This window comes from Macaca nemestrina, chromosome 3 (assembly GCF_043159975.1).
Source record: "Macaca nemestrina isolate mMacNem1 chromosome 3, mMacNem.hap1, whole genome shotgun sequence".
In the NCBI taxonomy this organism is placed as follows: domain Eukaryota; kingdom Metazoa; phylum Chordata; class Mammalia; order Primates; family Cercopithecidae; genus Macaca; species Macaca nemestrina.
The window spans coordinates 102,831,220-102,855,575 of NC_092127.1; the positions used below are offsets into that span (position 1 = coordinate 102,831,220).

At 37.8% G+C, this 24,356-nt stretch overlaps 1 protein-coding gene across 8 annotated transcripts in view; it reads left to right on the top strand.

Annotated features, from left to right (window-relative positions):
• The window catches only part of LOC105479668 (mitogen-activated protein kinase 10), a 338,499-nt gene that overhangs the window by 11,966 nt on the left and 302,177 nt on the right, over positions 1 to 24,356 (top strand). For 2 of the 8 annotated variants that reach the window (XM_011737775.3, XM_011737776.3), the window contains exon 3: positions 13,487 to 13,566. The exons of 4 other annotated variants lie outside the window; for them this stretch is intronic. The gene's annotated coding sequence lies outside the window, so the exon portion shown is untranslated. Of the gene's footprint in view, positions 1 to 13,486; positions 13,567 to 17,044; positions 17,066 to 24,356 lie in introns of those variants that run through there. 2 more of the 8 variants (XM_071092620.1, XM_071092622.1) reach the window with 2 other exon arrangements.

The following is a 24,356-nucleotide window of genomic DNA, read 5'->3' on the forward strand; positions in this document are numbered from 1 at the left end:
GAATAGTAACAGTAACATAATCAAAGTGAAAAGAAATAGAAATTAGCATAACAAGTTTGTGGAATCAAATATCTTACAAATGAGATGAATAAGAGAATATTCAGAGATGTTTAATTCTGTGGTGCTGTTCTGTCTTGCTTCTCAATGGCTGCAACAGTTACCAAGATGGGAAATTAAATCTTTAGGAGTATTTAACCTGGTAAAACCAATATAAGTAGCTCTAGACTATGGTCTGAATTTTGTGTTCCCTCCAAATACTAATGTTGAAGTCCTAACCCCAAGGAGATGGTATTAGCAGATGGGGCCTTTGGGAGGTGATTAGGTCATGAAAACAGAGGTGATTGGGATTAGTGTCCTTATAAAAGAGACCCCAGAGAGTTAGCTAGTATTTTCTACCATGTGAGGATACAGGAAAAATGCGCTGTCTATGACCCAGAAAGCGAAACCTCACCAGACACTGGGTCTGTTTGTATCTTGGACTTACCAGCCTCCAGAACTGTGAGAAATAAATTTCTGTTGTTTATAAGCTGCCAAGTTTATGGCATTTTGTTTATAGCAGCCTGAATGGACTAAGACACTCTAGTATTGTATAAAATTTTTACAAACATTTTTTCTCCGCTGATTGGTAGAACATGTAGCTATGTCTCTTAGGCAGATGCATTTGGGGCTGTCACTGTTTGAGAGTTCCCAAGTAATTTGATGCCAGATCAGGAGTACAAATTCAACACTTTCTCTTAGAAATCGGGGTTTTCCTGGAGTTTATTTGAAGACTGAGTAAGCATCTGCAAAATGTGAGGTTCTTCATAAAGAATTATCTGTGTTTTGATAACCAGTATCAGAGGAACTACTATTAAAATCAAAGTATGAGATTTTAATGAAAAATTGGTTAGCATAACAAACCTATTCAGGTTAACACTTGAAAAATTTAGTGTATAGTTTAACAGCATTCATCTTATGTGATAATTTATTATTTGCATTGTAGATACCATAAATTTAAAGTTTTCTTTCTATTTGTAGTTTTGTAACAAACCCAGGTGGTTTGTTAGTACTTTAAATCCTGAGACTGACTTTTAAGCTCTGTCGAATTTGTGAACAATCTTGATAGTATTGCTTTCAGAAAGTCACTTATAAACCTTAAGAATGAATGTAATTCTGCTTTGGTGTTTAGTTTATTAAGATATATATATATAGATAGATATAGATATACACACACACATCTTAATAAAGATACTCTTCTACATTAAGACATATGTGTGTGCACACACACACGAGTACATATATAATATTGTACTCATTACCTGCCAAAAAGATTGAATAAAATATATTAAGCAAAAACTACATGAAAAAGTGGGTAGGAAACAATTTAAGCTATACACCTGTGTTTAAACTGTGTGGGTCCACTTGCACATTTTTTTTTTCAAACAAACTTGGATTAAAAATGCAGTATTCTTGGGATGTGAAACCTCCAGATAAGGAGGGCTGACTTTTCCTACAAGGCTGATTGTTGGACTTGAGTATGTATGGATTTGGTTAGAGACCTGAGGTCCTGGATATATCAAGGGATGACTGTATGTCATCTTTTGTGAGTTTCAGACTAATATAGTCAGCCCTCTGTGTCTGCAGTTTCACATCCACAGATTTAACCAACCATGGTTTGAAAATGTAGTTAGGCCTATGATGGTTGTGTCTGTACTGAACACAGACAGACATTTTTCCCTTGTTATAAATAATACAGTATAATAATTATTTACATAGCATTTACATTGTATCAGGTACCATAAGTAATCCGGAGCTGGCAAAGTATATGGGAGGATGTGTGTAAATTATATGCAGATACTACCATTTTATACAAGGGGTTTGAGCATCATTGGATTTTGGTATCCTCAGGGGTGGTCCTGGAGTCAATTCCCTGAAGATAGCTCGTGACACCTGTGTATCATGTCATGTATTTGTTTGACTATCCTGTTGTCAACCAGGGTTTAGGTTAACAAAGTGAAACATCACAGGCAATAAACTCTCATTCATTGCAATTATTGTAATTTTGGTCCTTTGTATAGATGTCTGACTCTGTGTTAAAATGTAAGAAACCAAAACACATTCTGATTTTCATGTATCTCTGTTTCTGAACCCGATATCATGTATAAAATTTCCACTTGTTCTTTTAGTTGAAGACTTCAACCATTCCTATTCAAATAGAAATGTTATGAGGCAAATTGATTGGCTTGCTAACCTGATAAACTAACTTGAATTAAGGTGTGAATTAGTCATAATGATTTTGGATCATAGGTACTAACCACATTTGAATAAATATGGTGCATTAAAATAGCAGGACACTGAAGGAATATATAGGAAAAATTTTTATATGGAGATGGAATCAGGAAAGGTCTAGACCAGAGTATTTGTTTGAGTTTAGGAGATTTAGTCAAATAGTTTCTGGAAAAGGAAGAGGACTTAATGCTAGATTTTTATCCCAGCTATGTCCTGAATTAATATTCCCTTGGGTAAGTCTTAATTTCTAAAGTGACTAAGGCACTAATAGTTTCACCGGGTATGTTGGAAAATTTCAGTACAGTTTAGAAATCCTGATTTCTAAAGGCGAATTTTAAAAGATTTCTCTCATTAGTAATCAATGCACAAATATTTGTGCACACTAGTCCTTCAATAGCGAAAAATAATTTCAAGATAAGACAAAGCTGAACTTCAACTGTATATGAGAGAGTTGTAATAGATGATGTCTAAATTTCTTCAATTGTAAAAATTACGTGGATTAAGTTGCACACAGATTGAATTAAAGAATGAGCTAATACCTAGGAGGTCACATTCAAGTGGGGTACCTTGATGAGGGAAGCCTTGGCTGGTGAAGAACTCCATGAGGATGCAAAGCAGCTAGGAGGGGGAGAGAGGGCTCAGAAAGCTCTCAGAGAGGGACTTGCCAATGCACAGTTTTGCTTTAACTTTCCCCCTTTTGTTGTCTTAAGCTTAATTCTGCCCATTTTTATTTACTCTAGATCAAGAAGTAAGATATTTTAGATATAGGAAGTCACTTTTAGTTATTAAAGATGTACTATCCATAAGGAAGATAGGTAGTTTATGCATAGCCAGCCAAACTGACCATATCAATTTTCCAAGTTTGCATCATTCTTTATCCCAAAATTATCCTTTGCTATTGAAAGACTAATGTGCACAAAGACTTGTTTATTAATTTACTTATGAGAGAAATCTTTTAAAATTTGCCTTTAGAAATAATGATTTCTAAACTCTACTGGGATTTTCTAACATACCAGGTGAAACTATTGAAGCCTTGGTCACTTTAGATATGATATCAATACAAACACATTTACATGAAGTTAACAGACATTTTCAATGGGCAGATTACTGTGGTAGAGTCTTGGAAGAATAAATATCACACAGTTTCTTGCTCCCTCCCCTCACATTCCCTCCCTTCCCCCCTCCCTCCCTCCCTCCCACAAATATTTACTGACTGTTTACTCTGTACCAGGTGCTGCAGAAACAAAGATAAGTTTGACTTAGTCTCTGTTCCCAAGCAGCTCACTATTAAACTAGGGGGCTTTGGGGGTGGGGAGAGAAAGGAGAAAATCTTGTGAATAAATCTCACACATAGGATAGTTTCTTTGATAGAAGTTGAGAGCAGGCATGGTAGCTCACGTTTGTAATCCCAGCACTTTGGGAGGCTGAGGCAGGATTGCTCTAGCCCAGGAGTTTGAGACCAGCCTGGCAATATAGCAAGACACTGACTCTACGAAAAATAAAACAGTTAGCTGAGAGTGGTGACGTGTGCCTATAGTCCTCGCTACTCAGGAAGCTGAAGGGTAGAATTTCTAGAGCCCTGGAGGTTGAGGCTGTAGTGATTGTGCTAAGCGCTCCAGCCTGGGTGACAGAGCAAGACCCTGTCTCTAAACTCAACTTCTACTCAGGCATTCTCAAATGAGGCTCTGCAGAGAGACAGGAGCCCACTGCCCTCAGGCAGTAATTTCAAATGGTTTAGTCTCATGATCCCTTTATATTCTTGAAAGGTATTGAGAAACCTAAAGAATTTCTGTTATAGCCACTGGCATTTACCATTTTATAAATTAAAATATAAAATTTAAAATATGTATGTAATTTATTTAAAAATGAATGATTGTGAACCCATTACATGTTAACATAAATAATGTTATCTGTTTATGAAAACTACTTTTAAGAAATGAAAATACTTTAGTGACAAAGTGGCGTTGTTTTACCGTTTTGCCAATCTGTTTAATGACTGCTTTAACAGAAAGCAGCTGAATTCTCTTATCTACCTATTCTTTCAATTTTTTGTTATACCACACATCGAGTCACCTTTGGAAGACTCTACCATACGCTTGTGAGAGTATGAGAGTGACAATGTTGAACCATGTCTTCATTTTATTTGGAATTAGTTTTGACTAATTTGGGGGCCACATGAAAAGGTCTTGGGGACCCGCAGAGGTCTGTGTACTATACTTTAAGAACCACTCCTAAAAAGTATCTGTTGTATGTAATGAATAAATGTCTCTTTTATGCATCTAGCCTGGCACTATTATGTAACACCCTTGAGAAAATAGTGTTTTGCCATTTAGATAAGGTACCATAAATGAAGAAGGCTGCTAGACTGTAAGCCTCACAAAAGCAGGGATGTTTCTCATTTTCACCCATTACCTGTCACAAAATCTGACATGGGACCTGACTCTGGGAATCTCAGTGACAGAATGTTCTAACGAGAGATGTACTATCATAAGTCACTGTAGTCCTAGGTAAAATGTGATGAGTGCTACAAATAAGACTAAACATGGAGGAGCTGGAGGAAGCATTCCTGTCCAGATGGTAAGTCAGGAGGGCTTCATGAGGAAGACAGCACTGGGGCGGAAATGTGAGCATATTGTGATAGTGCTGGAGGTGGAAAGGTAATTTCTGGAAGAAGGAACAGAATGATCAAGGAGCAGGGTGGGTTTGGAGTTCAGAAGTTTAGGTTTGCATGACTTACGCATAGGGGACATGGTATCAGAGACATGGCTAGGAAAATAGATTGGGGCCAGACTGAGGCTGAGGGAGGCCTTGAATGATCTGTGAAGGAATTTGGGGTCTGTTTCCATAGATGATGAAGAACCTCTCCTTTTTCTCTAAACAGATTTAAGAAAATGATTCTGGCAGTAATGTTGGTTTGAAGAAGAGGGATAAGAGAGGCAGGATGAGCAGTTAAAAGGAAGGAGAGAGAGGGAATCCAGCTTGAACAAGAGGCAGTAAAAATCTGAGTGGGAGGGTCTAGTTGTTAAAGAAGGCCCCAGTGTCTCAGATAATTTGGAGTAAGAAGCTGTAAATAAGATAGAGTTTCACTCAAAGGCAGGAAAACACTGGGTTCTTTATGATTTCATTCTAGGCTCAGCTACAATCTTGCTAAACAATTATGCACAGGTCCTTGAGCTTTGGTTTCTCCATATGTAAAATGTAGAAATGGATTGCTTGCCTATTTGTGTCACAGGAGTCTGTGTAAGGATTAATGAGCTCTTTGACAGAAAGGCACTTTATTAATCTAAGGCATCAATAATAAAAATGAGAATGTTTGCCAGGTACTTTTGCTCCTATGTTGAAGGCTGCTATGTAAATATGAAATACTGCCTGGAACTATTGTCATTGTTAATAATAGTAAAGTCATTACCATGAAATGCCTACACAGCAAACTTGTTCTCAGTCAATTCCAGAGGCAAGATGAAGCCAGGCATGGAGGTTCATTCCATTTTGTTTGTTCTAAGTCTTCCTTATTGTAAGCTATTATCCTGGTTAGTAGAGAAGTCATTTTAACAGTATTTGAATTTCATTGTATCTTCTTATTTCTGTCACTCTATTCTGGTCACGTATTCCATCGCTATCAGGAACATCATCATTCTGACTTTTCCCCATGCAAATGGAGGTGGGACAACATTTGATGTGCCTAGTTACCTGCATCAATGTTCTTGTCAATTTTGGCTATTTTTGTCAGTTTAACTCATGACTGTATAGTCTGTTGGTCAAGCAGGTAAACTCCAGAGTTAAACTGCCTGGGTGTAAATCCAAGTTCTATTACTTTACATGAGATCCTGGTTAAGTCACATAACCTCTTACACTTCAGTTTCCTCATCTGTAAAATGGTACTAATAATGGTGTTTCCCATAAGGTTATTGTGAAGGTAATGAAGGTAAAGCTCATAGCATTAGGTGCTCAGTAACTGCCAGGTTTTTTTTTTTTTTTTTCTTTTTTGGTCCATTTTTATTACCATTGTCATCATGTCTTCTCTTTTCCTAATTGGGGTTCTTTACCATTCCTTGTTAATTAATTATTTGTCTTCTAGTAGTTAATTTGTGATAACGTAATTGATCACAACCTTTTTATTACCTACAGTAGCATTCTAAAAAATCCACAAAAATCTTAAATTTTTTCATTGCTCTTTCATATATTCCTCTTGTGCTTTTTGTCCAGCAAGTCAAGTACTTAATTCTGATATAAATATAAGGGATCTAATAAGTTTGTCCTAAACATTGACAAGTATTATTTCCTATGACACATTGCCATCCTCCCACACAATTGTCCTGTAAAGAAAATTTGCTTGCCATTTTCCTTTTTGACCCATGTATTTATTCTCGTCTCAAGATCTATATCAGTATGTTTCTGATTTTGCTACTGATCATGTCTCTCAAGACTTCTAAAAGTACCTTCCCATATTATCTCAGATTCATCAAGATCTGTTTGGAACATACACCAAGCCCTTGGTTTAGAGTGCTGAAGCTACAGTCAAGTTTGTGTTATGCTCACCAAACCAAAGCTCATCTTTCTTTCTTTTTTTTTTTATTTTTTATTATACTTTAAGTTCTAGGGTACATGTACACAATGTGCAAGTTTGTTATATATGTATACATGTGCCATGTTGGTGTGCTGTACCCGTTAACTTGTCATTTACATTAGGTATATCTCCTAATGCTATCCCTCTCTACCCCCGCCCCCACCCCATGACAGGCCCCGGTGTGTGATGTTCCCCTTCCTGTGTCCAAGTGTTCTCACTGTTCAATTCCCACCTATGAGTGAGAACATGCGGTGTTTGGTTTTTTGTCCTTGCGATAGTTTGCTGAGAATGATGGTTTCCGGCTTCATCCATGTCCCTACAAAGGACATGAACTCATCCTTTTTTATGGCTGCATAGTATTCCATGGTGTATATGTGCCGCATTTTGTTAATCCAGTCTATCATTGATGGACATCTGGGTTGGTTCCAAGTCTTTGGTCTTGTGAATAGTGCCGCAGTGAACATGCATGTGCATATGTCTTTATGGCAGCACAAAGCGCATCTTTCTAATTTGCACAAAGACTTCAAGAGTATATTGGGCTAGTGTATGATCCTTTTTCACACCTTATCAATTGTTATCCATTAGTATTGTTAAGTCATGACTGTAAATTCCTGTGGGTTTTGACCAAATATATCATTGGCAGATTCTCCTTTGTGTCATAGTTACATAGAATGAATACTCAGCCACCATCTCTACCTGTGTTGTCCATAATTTCCTTGGGTCATGAACCGAATGAAACCAATGGTCTTGTTTCATGTGAAAAGTTGGTCCATATTTGCTAATAGTGAATTATATTCTATTCAAATGGTATAGGACATTAAAAATGACTATTGAAAATGGCTGCTACTAGAGGCAGAAAACGATTGAGTAGTAAGGTAAAACCAAATATATTAGCATTTAATCAGTTTCTTCTTTTATGATTCCAGTATTGAGTCTTTCTCTGAGTCACACTGGCTTAGAAACTGTTCAGATGAACATACCAGAAGGGAGTTTCCTTTTTGAAAATTGTTATCTTCTATCTGGTATTAGGTCACAGAGATGAAAATTTAGCACCTCTGCTTTGTTTACTTCTTCGTATGGGGTACACTTACCTTAGTCACATACGAGATGTGTGATATGGTTTGGCTCTGTGTCCCCACCCAAATCTCATGATGAATTGTAATCCCCAAGTGTCAGGGGAGGGACCTGGTGGGAGGTGATTGGATCATGGGGGTGGATTTCCCCTATCCTGTTTTTATGATAGTGAGTGAGTTCTCATGAGATCTGATGGTTTAAAACTGTGGCACTTCCCTCCTTGTTCGCTCTCTCCTGCTCTGCCATGGTAAGGTGAACTTGCTTCCCCTTCACCTTCTGCCATGACTGGAAGTTTCCTGAGGCCTCCCAGCCATGCTTCTATGCAGCCTGATGAACTGTGAATCAATTAAACCTCTTTTCTTCATAAATTATCTGGTCTTTGGTAGTTCTTTATAGCAGAGTGAAAACGAACTAATACAATATGTGGTCTTGGCCAAGTTGTGTAATGCCTGGTCCCTCAGTTTTCTCCTTTGTATATTGAAAACAATAAAAGCATCCATTCCATAAGGCAGTTGTGATAATTAATTGAGGAAAGAGTTGTAAAGCTATTGCAGCTATGCCTGGCACAGAGAAAAACTTTAGTATCTTTTAGCAAGTATCATTACCTACTTGAAATAATATAGTAGTTAAGAGCTTGATTCTGGAATAGACTGGTAGGCTTGAGTTCTAACTCTATCATTTGTTGCCTGGGTAATTTGTGGATTCACATTTCTGGGCCTCTGTTTCATGTAAAATTGATACAGTAAGAATGTCTACCTTCCAGGGTTTACATGAGAAATAAAAGGGGAGCACTTAGCATCATTGTTCATTGAATATTAGCTATCATTTTTTATAATCCTTATGACACATTACTTATATAATAATTATAACAGCAAATACTTATGGAGAGCTTATTTTGGGTCAGGCAATATCTCAAGTACATTACATATACTATCTCATTTATTCCTCACAGTATCTCCAAAGAGATAGGTGCCATTGTTATCCCTATTTTACAGATGAGTAAATTGAGGCACGGAGAGGTTAAGCAACATTTCCAAGGTCCCACAGTGAGTGAATGGCAAAACAAAGTCTGTGCATTTATCCGTTATGCTCTATGACAGTAAATAAAAAAGTTGAATATAATATTTGGAAAAGAAAATTAGACTGTTAGGCTAATGACTGAGGCGCTCACTGTGTCCTGACCTTTTTCAAACCCTGAATCTATTCATATGGTCAGATAAATCTGGTTAAAAGGAAGATTGGTAGGTAGCACTGAAGAAGAAAAGAAGGTAAGACAATCTCTTAAACACTTGGAACCTCAGCGGTGTGTGTGGAAGTGAAGCCTTCCGTCCTTTTTCCCCAAGAAAAGCTCTTTTTATCTTGAGGATGAGGTGGGAGCATGGTTTATTTGAATATTTCCAGTCTTATTTAGCTTCAGCCTCTTCTTCCCTTTCCTGTTGCCTCCCTTAGTCACTGCATGGATCTGCCTGAGGCCCCAGGCAGTTGTACACATTTGCTCTATACCCTGAATGTCCCTGGTGATACCTGAGATGACTTCCTGTTGTCCTGCAGCCCTGACAGTACACTGCGTGTAACAGAATAGTGCCTGACTGTGGAGTGTGTTGCCTAAGGGCTTCTGCCTTCAAGTCATACAGAGCAGATTCGGATTCTCAATCTGCTTATATGGGCAAATTAGTTAGCATTTTTAAGACTTAGTTTGTTGTTGTTGTTGTTGTTGTTGTTTTTAATCTGCAAAATGGGCATGTAGCACATACCTGAGTCTTTGAGAAAATTGAATGTAAAACATTTTAATACTGTGTCAGGTAGGGAATTTTGTTGTTAACACTAAGCATTACATTTTGTTGTTAACACTAAACACTAAAAACTTTGAAAAAGATTGGTTTGCTTTGGATCATTAGCAAGCACTTTCATCACTGAAATAACAAAATAAACTCAGCTGTTATCAAGACAAATGCCCTGGGAGTAGTTTTCAATATAATAAACTAATTTTATTTCCTCATTAACATGTGTACTCCTGGGTGAACCCTACTAGGATTGGGAAGAGCAAGCTGTGGAGAGGCTATAGGGCTTGCAGGTACAAGAAACACATGTGTCTATAAAATAGTACTCTGCTGTTTATTTATCTAAGTAAGTATGTGAATACAGAACCTGAAGCTGGACTCACCCCCAGAGCAGGGGAGTCCCCACAAGAGCATGCCCCAAACTGTCCTGAGATGGGGCCAGTTGGGATTCCAAAGAAAGAAGCCCAAATGCCAGGGGGATCAGTCCAAAACATTTATTAGGGTAACTTACAGAGCGCTGCAGCAGTCCTCAAGATAGACAAGACGAAAGGGGTGTTCTACATAGGTTTGTCTGCAGAAGCGGGTAAGGGTAGGGAGTTTATATTAGGGTTTCAGAAATTCAGCTCAGGGCTACAGCCAGTTTCTTTGAGTATTTTGGGCAATGACCTAGATGCCTTTATTAGTGCTTAGGAATGTTCAAAGCCCCAGTTTGGGTTCAAGCCTGCTGGGAAAAACCTACAGCTGGCCGGGTCACAAAACGGTCAAGGCACTCTAAGATTTTTGGTTAGGACACAGAAAGAAAGTGTGTGTGGGTGGGAGGGGAACTGGGGGGACACTACCATGAATGAGCTCTGTAGATTCTCAACTTCTCTGCAAATCTAAGATATTATTTTTATAATTTCCACAGGAAATCTGAGAAGAAGAGCAGTATGGAATTAGTTTAGTCAAGGGAGGCAGAGAGGAAGATGTCTTGCCATTACATCTTAAGGAAAGTAGATGGATTGGATTGGAGGAAATTGGAATTTGAGCAATTAACTGAAAAATGGCAAATGTATATTGTAAGAGCATATCTGATAAGGAAAAACTGACCAGTCTGATAGTACTGGATATTTGACATCTATTTGGGCAAATCAATGGAACCTTGAGCGCTAGGTAGGGAATTCTGGGGGATGTTCAGTTGGCCTTAGCACGTCAGTTCTTGGATTCCCCAGGGAATTAGCAAGCAACATTTTCTTTACTGTATGTGGAATGGCAATGGCAGATTAATTGCGTCCTCTACTCCAGCTCTTGATCCAGGCACTGATACAAGGACTATTTGCCATGGTCCCTCCTTGTAGGCTGCAAGCTTGCTCTGGATTATCTGATCATGGTGGGTGCAGATGTCTACCATTTTGAGGACCCAGAATTCTCACCACTTTCTATTTCCCCATTTCATTTCTGGTGTGAGGCAGTTTCTCCTTTATGATTCTCCAAACAAAGGAACTTACTATATACTTTCTTCTGGACATTCACTCATGTAAATGTGGATACAGAGTAATTTCTGGGGAGTTAATCTGAATTGACTCATATGTGATTAGCACTTCCTTGTTGATCAAGGTGACTATTGAACTCTTATCATTAGTGCAGAAAATCATTTTTAAATTTAATCTATGGCAAGACTTCTAGCTACATTAAACTGAGCCATGTAGAGGTAAAGGTAATGTGAAATGCACTGTCAGTTACCATATTGATTCCAAGAATAGATTTTATTTTATTTATTCATTCAACAAATATTTATTGAGCATTTACTATGTGTCAGGTCCTGTTCTAGCTGTGGGAATACAGTAGTGGATATGATAGATTAAAAAATCATTCCTGGCTGGGCATGGTGGCTCACACCTGTAATCCCAGCACTTTGAGAGGCCAAGGTGGGCAGATCACGAGGTCAGGAGATTGAGACCATTCTGGCTAATACGGTGAAACTGTGTCTCTACTAAAAATACAAAAAATTAGCTGGGTGTGGTGTTGGGCACCTGTAGTCCCAGCTACTCGGGAGCCTGAGGCAGGAGAATGGTGTGAACCCGGGAGGTGGAGCTTGCAGTGAGCCAAGATCGCACCACTGCACTCCAGCCTGGGCAACAATGTGAGACTCCGTCACAAAAAAAAAAAAGAAAAAAAATCATTCCTGATGTTGTGGAGCTTATATTTTGGTGGAAGGAGACAGAAAACAAACTGGATGAATAAATGAAATATTTTGTATATTAGATGGTAGGAATAGTCAAGGAGAATGTTGAGCAGAAATATGGAATAGGGAGTGTAGTGGAGGATTTCAGTTTCAGATAGAGAGATGAGGGAAGACCTCCCTGGCATGTCATTGAGCAAAGACCTTGTTTGATATGATGTCGTAGGCTTGTATTCTCCCCCTCTTGATGATTCCTTGTTTGTCCCTTCCAAAGCTGTTATTTGATAAAAGTGGAAGGAATTCCTGGATAAAATTGTCCTCTGTTCAGTAGTCTGTGGGTAGCCCCAATTACTTGACAGAAGCTCCAAATAAGTTCTTACAAGAAAAAGTGGGGTTTTCAGGCTTAAGTTAAAACATGTAATTCTGCTTAAGACGAGGTCTCAAATAGCTAAGACCAAGTTCTAGAGTTAGTTATAATGGTTTATCTTTCCCAAAATACCCGTACCACCAATTTAAAAGAAAACAATTTGAAACATTTTGTGTTATCCCTCTTCCATAAAATTGATTCTGCTCTTAGCAATTATCTGACATTAATTTATAGAAGTAATTTCATGTTCTATTTGTTTTCTCAAGATTATTGTCTGACATTTCCTTGTTTATCCATTTACTATTTGATTTTAACAAAAATTATAATGTTATTTTTATATTTAAAAATCTTTTGATTCTACTTTGATTTCCTTGACAAATCTCCAGTCAGGGGGATATCTCTGACATTATATGAATCATGTAGTTGCTGTAGTTGGGCTCTGTGTCCCTACCCAAATCTCATCTCCAATTGTAGTCCCCACATCTGGAGGGAAGGACCTGTAATCCCCACGTGTCAAGGGAGGGAGGTGATTGGCTCATGGAGGCAGTTTCTCCCATGCTGTTCTCATGGTAGTGAGTGAGTTCTCACAAGATCTGATGGTTTTATAAGCGTCTGGCATTTCCCGTGCATGCACTTCTCTCTCTTGCCTCCATGTGAAGAAGGTCCTTGCTTCCACTTCACCTTCTACCATGATTGTAAGTTTCCTGAGGCCTCCCCAGCCATGTGGAACTGTAAGTCCATTAAACCTCTTTTCTTTATCAATTACCCAGCCTTAGGTACGTCTTTATAGCAGTGTGAAAACAAACTAATACAGTAGTATATTATTTACTGCAGGGGATGAGGAGAAAGAGGGAGAAAGAATGGAGTAAGAGAAGAAGAAAAAGGGGTGAGAGAGGAAGAGCAAGAAGATAAAGAGCAAAAATATAAAAAAAAAACCCAACATATTTTTAGTCTGCCATTTCTATTTAGCAATCTTATCTGGTTATCTTTTATTACCTGGGATTCTAAGGCAGAATCATTACAGACAGATTTTAAATTTAAAAATTTATTTTTCACATATTGTTTGTATACCAATTTATTGTACTTGTTTCATGTAATGGCATTTGCCTTTAGCTTCTACAATCTTTGAGGTCTTTTAGTTTGAATAGAGTTTGATGTCTACTGCAATGTAACATGTACAACAAATTGTTAATATTTCTTGACCAATTCAAAACATGTATCAGGGATTATCGCAGCTATTTCATAGATCACCTTTCATTTCGTTCAAGTTATGGAGATGAAACTGGAGGTGCAAGGTTGGTGTGTGGAGATGGGTGTTGACAGTCAATTCTCCCAGATAATATAACAGGTGAGTTCTGATAGGCAATGATGCTGTCTTTCTCTTTCTTTTCCATTATGTATTTTCCTGTTGGCATTAATGATATTCCTCTTCTTCTACAGATTTATATATAAATATATATAACGTACATGTGAAAGACTATTATTGTAGGCATTGAGTTCAGAAAAGGTCTTGTCCTTAAGAGATTATAGTCTGGTGAGGGAAACAGATGTTTTCCTTCATAGTATGTATCACAGTTTCCAATTATTTATTTGCATGCTAACTTTCAATATTTGAATAAATTGTAAGAAAACAATATTATTAAGAGACTGCAGGGATTTTTTATGAGCGTAGGGTACTGAATATACTGTGGGTGTCAGAGGAAGTCTCCTTGAGGAAACATGTTTGGACAGGAATAGTCAGATGAAGTGGGGAGGTTTGTGAGATGGAAAAAGTTCCAGGCTGAGGAAACAGCATATGTATGTGAAGGTCCAGTGGGGACAGAGATTTGAAGAGGTGAAAGTTATGCAAGAGGGAGAGGCATAATAAATGAGGCTTAAGAAGTATGCAGGGCCAGATTACATTATGAAGAGCTCTGTGGACCATATTAGTTATGACATGGAAGACTTTTAAGTGGAGTCAGAAACACAAGCAGATTTGAGCATTTGAAGCGTGCTCTCTTTGCCATGTGGAAAATGTTTAGGGAAAGATAAGGCTGACAGTGAAGGTATATGGTGATCCAGGAGAGACATAGTGGTGACCTAGACTAGACTGACACAGTTAGAGGAGGAAGGGATGTTCTCAAAAACAGTAAGGAGGTAGGTAGGATCTGCAGGACTTGTTTGCATTTGGAAGATGAGGGGAATGACAGTGAGGCATGATTCGTGCTTTCTGGCTTGGATGCCTGTGTGGGAGGTGGTTGTAATTTTAGAGAAAGAGAACACTGAGGAGGAACAGGCTTGGAAGGGAGAAGATGAATTCATCTGTGGACATGTTGAATTTGAAATACCCAGCAGGCAGTTGCATATATGTGTTTAAAGTTCAAGAAATAGGAATGGGCTGGAGGTTATGGTCAGTCCTCATCACTAAATAGAAGGATAATGGGGCAAAGAGAGATTCTAGGAACAAACCTTGACAAATACCAACAAAGAAGAAGTGACCAGAGAAGGAGCATTAAAAATAATAATAATAATAATGGTAAAAGTTAAAACATATATGATACTTACTATGTGCCAGGCACTGTATTACATGTTTTTACATATATTAGATCATTTTAATATTCTTGAGAGGTTGGTCCCTGATTTTACAGATGAAAAATATGTGAGCCCCAGAAAGGTTAAGTAACTTTGAGACTGTCACCAACCAATATATGGTAGGGCTGATTTAAAACCAGGCATTCTAGCTTCAGAGATTGTGGGCTTTTTCTGTATATTCTACTGGAAACCATGGGAGTGCACTGTCCAGAAACTCTAGGAAGAGAGGGAGTTATAAGCCTTGTCGTTGCTTAGAGGCCAAGGAAGGTTAAGGCTGAAAGTTGTCCCTTAGGTTTAGTGACATTTACCATTTATGAGAACATGTTTGCTGTCGTGACAGCCTGAGAAGGCAGACGGCAGTAGGCTGAGGACCTCCTGGGAGATGAGCATCAAGAAGACAGTAAGTGTAGATGACGCTGTGTAGAACTTTGTCTGGGAAGGTGAGGAGATAGGACTAGGAGAATTCTCAACTCCTCAGGACGGGAAAAATGTCACGGAAAGGATTTGATTTCGGGGCAGAGCAAAGAGGGGTTCTTTATGAGAGGAGTGAAATTGGTTTGATGCCTATCAGAACTCTCCTGTTATATTATCTGAGAGTATTGACTGACCCATTTATCTTATTCTAGCAATTATTTTCTAGATGAAAGCAGGTATGGCCTAACATATTTATAAAGTAATACTTGGTTGTACATTATAGAATTTGTTGGTTTTTTAAAAAATCTGTGCAGCTGGGTGCAGTGGCGTGTGCCTGTAGTCTCTGCTACTTGGAAGGCAGAAGTAAAAGGATCCATTGTGCCCAGGAGTTTGAGGGCAGCCTGTGTAAAAAAGCAAGATCCTGAAGATCCTGTCTCTAAAAATATACAGAAACAAACAAACAAACAAAACTCCATAGCCATACCATAATTAGTTGACTACCATTACCTCTCAGTCACCAGTCTTATATTTGGATGCAAAACCTATGGCCAGAAACAAATAGATTTGTGACTTCTCTCTTGAGAATCTTGGGAACAAATACATTATAAATTTTAATCAGCCATAAATGGAGTGCTTTCACCCAGGACTTTTCCTTGTAATTTCAGTCAGGTTTAATTTTGACCGTAGGCTTTTGTCTAGGTTGGTTGGATCACCATCTCTGTTATAACTTCCAAATTATTAAAAAGCTTTTCTGAAAGATTTTGTGGAAGGTTACAGCATGAAATGGCCTTTTTCTCTGTGGGAAGGTAGGGCTCAGGAAAATGTGACAAATGTCACAGTGGAACTATGCTGTGTCAAACCACAAGTGGTGCCTCCATACAAAGGTGGACTGAAATGTATCCTCTAAAATTCTGTGTAATTTCATGGGTGATATTCTTTCCTTTTTCTATTACTGAGAGCTGAGGTTACTGAGAACACTTTTACATTGAATGTTAAAATGTTGTGATTCTGCACATTTTTTTCTTCCCAATCCTAAATCCACAGCATGTGTTTGATGAGATTTTAAAACTTTTTAGAATAATTAAAAAAAATAACTTCCCAATGAAGGAGAATGATTAAAAAATGATGCATTTAAATGTAAAGTTTCATTTAAGGTAAAGTGTTATTTAAAACAAGTTTATTTAAAGTTTTATTAAACTTATTTAAATGTAATATGCATTTAAATGTAATTTATTGTTTTAATATCTTAATTTTGTTGTACTTCTAGTTTGTGTGTGTTGAAACATTTGCAGTATATTTGCATATTATTTGAAAGAAAATGTGTACCATAAATGGAGCCTTGCTATTATGGCTAAATGCACATATTCATGAAAGAGTGTGAGATTATCTGCTAATCACTCCAGAATCCCACTTAGTCATTAAAAATGGAACGGGAATTAATGACAGAAAGATATAGTTAATGATTAAATGAAATTTAGTTACAAACACAGCAAAGGTATAAGCAAAAACAGCTAAAGCATCAATTTGGTACAGCTTTTTTTCCTTCGAAACAGGCCTTGTAGATAATTATACTTGTTGAATCATTGGTCACATTGTACATTTGTTCACATTACCTATAAAACATATTTCATGAAGTTAATTTCGTGATTGATTTATTACTTTTAATAAAAAGTGCTTGAGTCTGCCCCTGTTAAAATAATTCAGTGAGTTTTTGCTTGAGAAAATTCACAGTGCATATTCTTTGTTGGATGAAAAACAGGGCAGGGACGCCAACTGAGAACATTTTTCTTTTCAGTTCGGGGACTGACTTTGAGAGAGAAGGAACACCTTGTGCTCTCGTGGTGTACCACTCACATCCTAAGGTTAGCATCTTTTCTGAGAGAGATAAACAGACGTGGTTTTTCCAGTTTGGTCCTATTCTGACAAGACTCTGCTGTTGAATTTATAGGCTGATGAAAGGGTGCAGAGGGAACTCTGTCATTATACTCATACTTGAACATGGCTATATATCATGTTTTGGAAATTTCCTGTATTCAAAGAAAATAACCAAGCTGGTCCTATGTTCTGTTTTGCCTGTGTGCCACTAAGTGAGAAAACGTATGTTCCTTTCCTGCTTCAGCTGTTGTTTACTTTGTACAGAATTTTCTACTCCTTTGAAAATGACCATTTTTTCTGACTCTTATGCTTTGGTGAGAGTCTGAGAAAGGCTTTGGCTTTAAGAACTTTCTTGGTGGTTTAAGTTAAGCTTGAGAGAGAAAGTCATTGTTCTTCTCACTGTCCTCATATTTCCCTTTTTAGCTTCCTTATAAAGACGGGTAGTTATGACCTGCACTCTAGCTCAGGTTATCCCAACAGCCTTGAGCTACTTGTCAACATTTATGTTTTCTCACTGATATTTTTATTTCAAATCATTATTCATTCAACAAATATTTATTATCTGTTACATGCTAGCTATTGTGCTATAATTCTAAGATGAAGACGAAAAGGATAAAGTATTTACACACAATCTTTTTGTATCCAGAAAGAACACCAACAAGTATGTTGAACACATTTTAATTAACTTAAGAATTTAAAAATAAATGTAAAACACGAATTCCCCATTATGACTATGTCAAATTAACCTATACTAATGAAAACGCCTTAGCAGTGGTCCCTTGTATTAATCAGTTCTCATGCTCCTATAAAGAACTGCCCAAGGCTGGATAATTTATAAAGGAAAGAGGTTTAATTGACTCACAGTTCCACATGGCTGAGGAGGCCTCAGTAGACTTACAATCGTGGCAGAAGGGGAAGTAAACACATCCTTCTTCCCATGATGGTAGGAAGGGGAAGTGCTGAGCAAAGAGGGAAAAGCCCCTTATAAAACCATCAGATCTCATGAGAACTCACTCACCATCATGAGAATAGCAGCATGGGGGTAACCGCCCCCATGATTCAATTACCTCCCACTGGGTCCCTCTCATGACATGTGGGGATTATGGGAAATACAATTCAAGATGAGATTTGGGTGGAGACACAGCCAAACCATATCATCCCTATAGTTTATCTTAGTCTGTACCAGAGCTTCCCTTAGGTGTGGGAGAGCAGAGAGGGCAACGTAATGACAAAGATAAAATTTGTGTTGAAAGCCTGCTGCTTGCATCTGCTTTGATTCACTTGGTAAATCCTATTAGGTTGAGAAGTTCATAAAACTAGCAGGCTTCTGAACTATTTATGAACTTGTACTTAGACACACAAAAAAATTGAAAATAAGCACTGTATAAATTAGTTCCAATAGAAACACATGATCATTCTGAACGGACACAGCACAATACACCTCTGTGTGACTTCTTACACATGCAGATTCTCATTTTCAGGGATGCAGACACACATGTACACACACTCACATACAGCCACACATTCCTGTGTATTCTCTTTGCTGGCCCACCAACTGAACTTTCCTGAATTAGGTACATAAAATTCTACTAAATTAAAAGTCTGGAGAATATATGCCTCTGCCCATCTTTATCCCAGTGAGATTTAACTATTATTGGCTTCATTGCTTGTGATATTTGTAACATTAGGTATAACTGCATTTGAAAATAATATAATAAGAGACTTTCTTAAGATATGATGGGTTTTCTCAAAAAGAGATACATTGACTAATTGATTTCATTTTTGGAAGGTAGAAATGAGGTTATCTGTGGAGACTAGAGGATAAGGTTATTCAGTAAGCCTAGCGGAAGAAAGGCAAATTGTAACTCTGGATCTCTGCATAGGTATATGGCAGATGGCACAGTGGAGAACAAGGTGATAAGAACAGGCAGAGGAAAGTCACACTGTCATAAGCCCCAAACTGGGATCTCTCATTGCTGCTGGCTTGGACCAAGTGCAAGACCTTGCCCTTAGTAAAAGGCTGCAGAGAGTAAAGGCGGCACATATCTTACTTCTTAAAACACAATGATGGTTGCTTCCTTAAATAAAATTGTAATGTAGCAACACAATTTAGTGTGTCTAGATTAAATGTAGTTTTAATCTCTGTAATAATAAAAATATAAAAAAAGGTAGAACCAAGTGATCAGTGAATTAAAAACCAATTAACCAGCTGACTGAGATGTGCTTAAATATATTTAACACATTCGTGGAGAAGGTTACCGTACCAATAGAGTTTACAACATTTCATAAACTTTAAATAAATAATGATGTTTGCCTTAGTCTATTTTGTGCTTCTATAACAGAATACCACAGACCAGATAACTTATAAAGCACAGAGGTTTATTTTCTCACAGTTCTGGAGGTGGGGAGGTCCAAGAACAAGGTACCAGCAGTTGAGGTCTGGTGAGGGCCTTCTTGCTGAGTCCTCACATAGAAGGTAGAAGGGTAAGCTAGCTGAATACTGTAGGAAGCCTCTTTTTTGTTTTTATTTTTATTTTACTTTAAGTTCCAGGATATGTGTGCTGAACGTGTAGGTTTGTTACATAGGTATACATGTGCCATGGTGGTTTGCTGCACCTATCAACCCATCATCTAGGTTTGAAGCCCTGTCGTGCGTTAGTATTTGTGTTAATGCTCTCCTTCCCTTGGTTCCCTTTGCTCCTCCCCCGACAGGCCCCATGTGTGATGTTCCCCTCCCTGTGTCCATGTATTCTCATTGTTCAGCTCCCACTTATGAGTGAGAACATGCGGTGTTTGGTTTTCTGTTCCTGTGTTAGTTTGCTGAGGATGATGGTTTCCAGCTTCATCCATGTCTCTGCAAAGGACATGAACTCATCCTTTGTTATGGCTGCATAGTATTCCATGGTGTATATGTGCCACATTTTCTTTGTCCAGTCTATCATTGATGGGCATTTAGGTTTGTTTCAAGTCTTTACTATTGTAAATAGTGCTGCAGTAAACATACATGTGCATGTGTCTTTATAGTAGAATGATTTATATTCCTTTGGATATATGCCCAGTAATTAGATTGCTGGGTCACATGGTATTTCTGGTTCTAGATCCTTGAGGAATCGCCACACTGTCTTCCACAATGGTTGAACTAATTTACATTCCCACCAACAGTGTAAAAGCATTCCTATTTCTCCACAGCCTCGCCAGCATCTATTGTTTCCTGACTTTTTAATAATCTACATTCTGACTGGCAAGAGATGGTATTTCATTATAGTTTTGATTTACATTTCTCTGATGGCCAGTGATGGTGAGCCTTTTTTCATGTTTGTTGGCTGCATAAATGTCTTCTTTTGAGAAGTGTCTGTTCGTATCCTTTGCCCATTTTTTGATGGGGTTGTTTGTTTCTTTCTTGTAAATTTGTTTAAGAAAACCCGTTTTATAAGGGCTGTAATCTCATTCATGAGGAAGGAGTCCCCATGGCCTACTCACTTCTGTAAGGCCTCACCTTTTATTACTATCACACTGGCAACACCTGAAGTTTGGAGAATGCATTCAAACCATAGCAAGATTTTATAACAAACTATTATTATTATTGAGCCAGAGTCTCACTCTGTCGTCCAGGCTGGTGTACGGTGGTGTGATCTTGGCTCACTGCAACTTCCACCTCCTGGGTTTAGGCAATTCTCCTGCCTCAGCCTCCCAAGTAGCTGGGATTACAGGTGCCCACCACCATGCCCAGCTAATTTTTATTTTTTTATTTTTTTTTAATTTTTAGTAGAGATGGGATTTCACAGGGTGGTTCAGGCTGGTCTCAAACTCCTGACCTCAGGTGATCTACCCGCCTGGGCCTCCCAAAGTGCTGGGATTATAGGCGTGAGCCACTACGCCACGCCCAATCACAAATAATATTTAGAATGTATAGTAGCACACTACTTAATTAAATAAGCATTACGTAGGATATTGAAATAATGTTGTCTTTCAAAGACCTGTGTTCGATACAAGAGTGAAAATTATAAATGTTTAAACATTTGCAAAAAAAAAAAAAAGAAGAAAATAGCGCTGAAAGTAATTCAGGGGAAAGTGTCAGCTAGGACAAGACAGACATTTTACTGTGGCATGCTGGCTCTGACTGAAGAAAAAATTCATAGTTTTAAAAAAATGAGATAAAAGTGAGATAATTTTTTGGGGGGTGAGATAATCTGTGCTAAAAAAAATTGAAGGTATCCCTGTTTGGTAAACTTCACTTGGAATATTCAAAGTCTCCAAGATTTGTAAAATTTAATGAAGTATTTGACTTTAGGCTGGGGACAGTGGCTTATGCCTACAATCCTGGCACTTTGGGAGGGTAAGGCAGCGGGATTTCCTGGAGTTCGAGACCAGCATGGGCAATATAGTGAGTCCTGTCTCTATCAAAAAAAAAAAAAAAAGTTAGCTGGGTGTGATGGCACATGCCTGTAGTCACAGCTACTCTGGAGGCTGATGTGGGAGGATTGCTTGAGCCTGGGAGGTCGAGGCTGCAGTGAGCCATGATCACACCACTGTACTCCAGTCTGGGCAACAGAACAAGGGGCAACAGAGCAAGATGGATTACCTACAAAAAAAATAAAAAGACTTACAGTCCTTGTATATTACATGCATTCCTACTGCATAGATACAAAGAGTTCTTAAAGTTGATTTAAGAATGCTGAAAGTAATATAACAAGGAACAAGACTGTTAAATACTTACACAGTATAGATTTAAAATCAAGTAATTGTGTGTATTTTCTGTACCACTGGACATATTTATACAATTGTTAGCATAAACTGTGTGCTCCATTTTTCATTAGCAATTTTATCTCCCTACTGAATGCTAGACTTTTAGTTCTGTTATTTGTTATAGCTTAATTTGTTTCCCAATAGTGAAAAGAGATATGGACTTGTAGATTTTCAGCTATTTCATCTTAAAAAGCTAATATATCCGGACTACATATGACTCCAAGGGTATATTACTTTAAAGGAATTTGGGCTATTACTCAGCAGTCTGTAAGACATTCTTTTTCAGCATTTAGGGGGAGTTGGGAGAAGCTATGGCAAACCATGTCACTATCAAATCTCCTCTACACCACTGCTGCCCTGGCTCAGTCCTTTACCATCTCTCAGGGAAGCCATTGCAATTCCTTCCCTATTGGGTCTCCCCACAGTGTGAGTCATCAGACACACTGAAATCAGAGCAAATTTTCTAGAATAGATTAGACCATGTCTCCTCCTTGCTTACATGCATCCAGTAGGTACTTACGCAAAGCCGGCATTTTAAAGCACAGTAGTCAAGTCACATAGTCTTGCCAGGCTCATCTCCTGTCCCTGTGAACCCAAGACCCTGCTTATTCCCCACACAGGCCATGTTCTTTCATGTATTTCCTTTTGACTGGAATGTTCTATACTTGTTAACCCCAGCCTCTGACTGGGTAAGGCACATACATTTTGCAATGTCGCTGCCTTTGTGAAGGTCTTCCTGGAGTTTTCCACACCCAACAAAAACATTGCTGTATTTTCTTGGTCCCAGTAGCTCTACAACATACCTTTATTATAGCCCTTAACATTTGGTAATTTTGAAATGTCTACTTCCCTTTGACTGAGAAGTTCTCAAGGGTAAGGCTGTTTTCTTCTTGCTGGTCCTCTGACGTGCTGCATGAACACAGTGAGTGCTCAGTGTAAGTTAGTTGACAAATGATTAAATTATGCTTAGAGTTTTTGCTTTATAAGCGTTTAAATATTATTTTCTTTGTGTATAATTTATCTTATTTGATACTAACAAATAGGTATTACTATTCTAAGTCATTTTAGCATTGTTTAAGGAAATAATTATGGTGACATGAATTAAGGGGTAATATTCTATTCCAAATTGTTTTTACTTAAGAACTGCTTTACATTGAAACTGCAACAAAAATAGGAATGTTCTAATGTAATTTTTATTTTAAAATTCAGATACAGTCATACCTTTTTGACATCTATTAATTCCTAGGTCTAAGCTCATGCATTTTTATAATAAACACTCATAAATAGGACTGTATTTAGTAATATATTTGTTGATGATGTTAATTCACTAAATGAAATTTCAAAGGCAGTGTAGTATGGTGGTTAAGCAAACTGGCTTTAGAGCTAAACTGGGTTTAAATATTGACTCCACTAATTACTGGTTGAATAACTTTTGAAGGCTACTCTGCTTCAATTTCTTTTTCTTTTAAATGGAGATAATAGTAGTGACCTTCCTTATAGGATTGTTTTGTGAATTAATTACTTCATGTAAAAGTGCCTGGGCACCCAGTAAAGTCAGTAAGTACTAACCCTTATTATTATTGTTTCTATATTACTGTACTCTTTTCTTCCTCTGTGATCTGTGAAATCCTGGTTACTTAATTATTGGTGTAGAGTGCTTTATTTATTTATTTATTTATTTATTTATTTATTTATTTTATTTTATTTTTTTGAGATGGAGTCTCACTCTGTCACGCAGGCTGGAGTGCAGTGGCGCAATCTCGGCTCACTGCAAGCTCCGCCTCCTGTGTTCACGCCTTTCTCCGGCCTCAGCCTCCCGAGTAGCTGGGACTACAGGCGCCGGCCTCCGTGCCCGGCTAATTTTTTGTATTTTTTTAAATGAGTATTTTCCAGTACAAGTTGCAGCTTTAGTTGGAAGCTCATAGGTATAGAAGAAGATTAAATTAAATATATAATGGAGAGAGAGTTGGAAATTAGAAACTAAATTGAAATCTCTATTTCCTTTGTGTAAAAGTCCTTGTCTGAAACAGTAGGCAATTTAGAAGTCAATATGCACAAAGTGCAATGGCTCAAGTCTGAGAGCTTGTTCAGACTGTAAACTAAAAGAAAAATATTGAAATGGACAAGTTTTGCTGTGAAGAGCAGGTTTTATAGACTACGTGTATATGTGTCTGTGTGTGTGTGTGTATAAAGATAGTATTTTAGAAGGTACCTAGATTGTAAGTAGAGGCAAGGAATTCATAGAATTCATAGTGAAGAATTCCTGGATAGAGAACTAAGAAATCAGGGGGAAACAAGTTCATTAATAATGCTCTTTATGATAGAATTTATTCAATGGATTTTATGGATAATGTGAGTTTCTCATGATTATAGAGATAGAAGATATTCTTTTTGACATAATAATTTATCTGATTATTATGTGAGCAAAATGAACAGAAAATAATTTCTCAGAGGAAGGAGAGATGAGACTGAATGAATGATACGATTAATATTTTCTCAGCTCTAATCATACCTCTGCTTATCTGTCACTGT